This window comes from Octopus bimaculoides, chromosome 14, assembly GCF_046866305.1.
Source record: "Octopus bimaculoides isolate indiv1 chromosome 14, ASM4686630v1, whole genome shotgun sequence".
NCBI lineage: Eukaryota > Metazoa > Mollusca > Cephalopoda > Octopoda > Octopodidae > Octopus > Octopus bimaculoides.
In genome coordinates, this window is record NC_142941.1 from 56,674,021 (window position 1) to 56,679,020 (window position 5,000).

General features: G+C 36.0%; 1 protein-coding gene across 1 annotated transcript in view; it reads right to left on the reverse strand.

The window, feature by feature from the left end:
* LOC106874731 (E3 ubiquitin-protein transferase MAEA) overlaps nt 1-5,000 on the reverse strand; it is a 338,771-nt gene that overhangs the window by 112,695 nt on the left and 221,076 nt on the right. The window lies entirely within an intron of this gene.

Genomic DNA, 5,000 nt, shown 5'->3' on the forward strand with positions numbered 1-5,000 from the left:
TTGAAGTATGTTTGTTGCATATCAATTTGTCAACTGTTTGAAAAAATTAAACGTAAGTTACCATAGCAACAAGTACTGTTGAGGTATATGAGTGCGTCTGTGTATGTGTGTGTGTAGGGGGGGTACAGATGACAGAGAGAGTGTGTGCGCACACACACACACACAAGCACACATTTCTTTGTGTGTGAGAAAGAAAACGTTTGAGAGAGAGAGAGGGGGGAGGAGGAGTGAGAGAGAAAATAAGGTGTATGTGAGAAAGAGGAGGAAGACATAAAGAATCAGAGTACAGAAGAGATAGTGTATATAAATAGAGGGAGAGGTGAATGAAAATAAAAAGGAAGAGGAGTGGGATTGAAACAGAGACAAAAAAGAGATAGATAGAGAGAAAGAGAGAGAGAGAGAGAGAAGAGGTGTGTGTATGATTCAGAAACACATATCAAGAATTGAAAAAGAAAGTCCATCAGCATTACTGGGTACTGTCAATCATTATCATTATTATTATTATTATTATTGCGTGAGAGAGCAGTGCATGCCATGACACTGGTAAAATATACAAAGCCCATAACTACCCGTCTGATAAGGGTACACCAGGCACATGCATCACAACCATATGTGCATGACATGGTGATCCCATACCAAGATAAATAGCGCATGATAATAATAACATTGAAAACTACCTTAGGGTTGAGAACCCAGGTTCGAAATTTCCCCAAGACACCTGATGAAGGCTGGAGGGTGTATCAGCTGAAATGTTGTGTTAACAACAAACAAGATGAGGACAAATATCTGTCAATTGTATGTAAATAATGTAAATAATGTACATAATTCCTCATCTCTTAAATATAGAACTGAATGTATTATTTATTCAAAACAACGTGAATAGATAAATAAGCTTTGCATTTAACAGAGTAATCTGAATGCTAAAGGGTTAAAGCAAGTAACAGTGTCTGGCTTGACCTAAAATAGCTCAGACAAGCTTGTTTTAATCCAACTCCAACACAGTCACCATTTGACCTGACCTGATCTGACTGTTGTTTCACATAAGACACACTACTGGACAATCCTGCATTTGAACTTCTCTCTCTCTTTCTCACACATACAAAATCATACACACATGCAAAGACAGTTGGACAGGCACACACAATTGTCACACTCTTGATTGTTATCCCTTACCCCCTCTCTCTTTCGTTCATTCTTTCTCTCTCGCTCTCTCATGTGTACGCTTCTGTAACAACACACGCGCATACATATGCACATCAAAGGTGCATTCAGACAAAAGGAGATAAAGAGAGGAACAAGCATAACTACACACACATAACACAGATACAGAGGTAGCTTTGTTTCTTTCTGAAAAAACCCAACTCCCTTCCTAACAAGAATTCAAATATTTAAAAACAGGAAGATAAGAACCAAGCGTACACGAAATCCTTGCCTCTTGTTTATTCTTTTCCTTCAACATATTGTCTTATTTCAGTTCATTTAATGTATGAGCTTGTTCTAACTTTAACCAGTCCTTGTATAACACCGGGCCAACTTCGACCAGGCAAGCCTAGGATCAAAGTGTTTTTCTCAAGCCTTTTCTCAAGTTTACAGCTGTAATGTCTGGTATCTCCAGCTTTGTTTGTTATCTGGCTGTGGCTGTGTGGGTAAGAAGTTTGCTTCCCAACCACATAGTTTCAGGTTCAGTTCTATTGCAAGACATTTTGGGCAAGTGCCTCCTACTTGTGCTTCTGGGCCAGACTTGTGAGTGAATTTGGTAGATGGAAACTGAAAGAAGCCCATCGTGTGTATATATATACATATATACATCATCATCATCGTTTAATGTCCACTTTCCAGGTTGGCATGTGTTGGACAGTTTGACTGAGGTCTGGAGAACAAGGAGGCTACACCAGGCTCCAATCTGATCTGGCAAGGTTTCTACAGCTGAATGGGAGCAACATAAAATGGTGAATGGATGGGAGCAACATAAAATGAAGTGTTTTGCTCAAGAAAAAGTTGCTTGAAATATGATATAACAGAAACAAAAGCTACAGGCTACTACCTTCCACAGTACAACTGACTGCTCCATTTATCCTCTGAACATAATAATGTAAGTGCCATAGTTACCAACCAGAACCACTGTAATTCCTGTAGCAATGGGTCAATAATGTGATAAGTCAGAGAATATATATTAAGAGAGAGAAGGCAAGAAAGCCATATACGTGTGTGTGCATGTGTGATCTATATATATATATATATATATATATATATATACACATACATACATATATATAATTATATATATATAAATATATATATATATATATATATATATATATATATATATATATATATGTTATTTATATGTACACACACACACATATAAAGAGAATGGTTTCAGAACTCTATCATGGATAAATGGAAGTGCATAAATCCATATATATATCAAAACAAAAAGGGATTACCAAAGGATTAGTAATCTAGGTGAAATTCTTCTTAAGCTCTCTGCAGATAAACCAGGTTAACAAAAATGTTTTGCGATCGATATTGTACTTGAGGTAATCCAAAATCAAAGTCCCTCACCAGTCAAATTTGTAAATTCATTGTTTTATTACCCAGTTAAGATTATATGTTTTCACAGAGCACTATATAAAATAGTCAGAAATAACGGGTTGTTTGCATTTATTTATTATAGGCTTACAGCTGTTTCAGATACGCATTTGGGTGCATTCATGGTTCAGTGTATTAGAGGCTCTGAAGAACATAGATTCAGGCTGGTGGTTCCCTATATTTTCAGTTGATTAATCAAGCAATAACAATGAGTCATGAATACACCAAATGCATATCTGAAACAGCTGTAAGCCTATAATAAATAAATGTAGAAAGCCATTACTTTCGTCTATCATATATATTATATATACATGTGTGAGTGCGTATACATATATACATATACATATACATACATAGACAGAGAAAACAGATGTAAAAGGTGGGATAGAGTATGGAGGAGTACAGAGAGCAGGAGGAGGAGGAGAAACAGTGGATAGAAAGACATGCAGATCCCATCCCAGAAAATAAACGACAACTAAATAAAGACCATAAACAAAACATCAAAAGCAGAAAGAAAAGTGATGAGGTAAGATAAATATCACAACCATCCACAACAACAACAACAACAATAATAATAATAATAAAAGCAATAATAGTAACAATAATATTGATGATGATGATGTCAGTTATGATGATGATGATGGTTTCTAAACAATGACAGCAACAACTACAACCAAGACAAATTAAGAAAAAAGGTTGCTACAGTCAAGGAAGTCCAAGTTTCTAGTGCTGCAAATGGAACAGTTCGGAAATCTGTCTGCAAGAATAGATATGAGGAATCAATATATCATTTAGCTACTGACTTTCACACATGTGCACTAACGTATGTATGTACGTACGTACATACACATATGTAATCATCATATATATATATATCATCAATCTAATGTTTACTTGTCCATGCTTGCATAAGTCAGACAATGTTTACTGAGGCACATTTTCTATGGCTGGATGCCCTTCCTGTTACAAACACTCACCTGTTTCTCAGCAAGCTAATATTTCCCCATAGCCAGACAGACATATTTCTGTAGACTAGTGGAAATGAATGAGATTCAACAACAACAACAACATGACATAAAGGGAAAGACACACACACACACACACACACACTCACTCACCCACTATCATCTGAAGAGACTGGCATACCTCTGCTGTATGGAACCATCAAAATCAATGCTAGTTGATTTACTTTGCTTTGCCTTTATGGACAGCAACAATATTGTCTGCTAACATAATATGCATTGTTATATCAACCAGTCATCGACCATTTGAAACAGGTGTAAAGATGTGACTTGATTGCATCATGTAAATTATAGACACAACTTTTCATATAGATGCATTCCTTACACCTGCCATCATTTGTCAGTCTTTCTACTTTATATATATCAATATATTATATATATATATATATACAATGTTCTCCATTAAATTTTACGCCCACTTTGCCATGCGAGCATGGGTTAATTGAATATATTATTGGGGCATTGCACTACAGATGGATGCTCTTTCTGTTGCTAATCCTTACTCATTTTTCCAGTGAGGAATTTATAATTCCATATGTCTTCAAATGGCTCAAAGCCAGTAGATAATTAATTGATAGAGGAAATGAGGATAACATCACCAACTGTGCTGCTTTTTTTTGCAGAAGCACAAACACAAACAGGCACACACATACACATGAGCTGCTTTGGTACAGTTTATGTGTACCAAATTTCACTCGCAAGGTTTAGGTTGGTTCAGGCTGTAAGCAGAAGTCGTTTGCCCAAGATGCTGCGCAGTTGGAACTGAACCTGAAACCACACGGTCAGGAGAAAGGGAACTTCCAAACCATACATCCATGCAGAGCAAGTCTATGAGGTTGAAAAGTTAATGCTCAGAAACAACACTTTACATGATGCTAAGCCCATAGTGTGGCACTATAGCAAGTTTTATACCTCAGCCTGAGGTGGAGTGGAACTGGATAGACAGACACAATACAAAAGCCCACTCTGTGTGTGTGTGTGTGTGTGTGTGTGTGTGTGTGTGTGTGTGTGTATGTATATATATATATATATATATATATATATATATATATATATATACATACACACACACACACATGTACATACACACACATGTACATACACACACACACAAATGTATCTGTGTGTATGAATATGTGTGTTAATATAATTTCACAAGCCTAAAGAGTGGAATTGTTTGCATTGTATCCCTTTAAATGCCATAACTTAGCAATCAGGCAAATATAGCTTGATAAAATAAATATTGGGGGGTGGGCTTCGATAAGATCGATAAACCCTTGAAAGTGGCACCACAGCATGACAGCAGCCCAATAAATGAAAAGAGTTAATGCATAAAAAAGAACATTATATATATATATATATATATATATATATATATATATATAT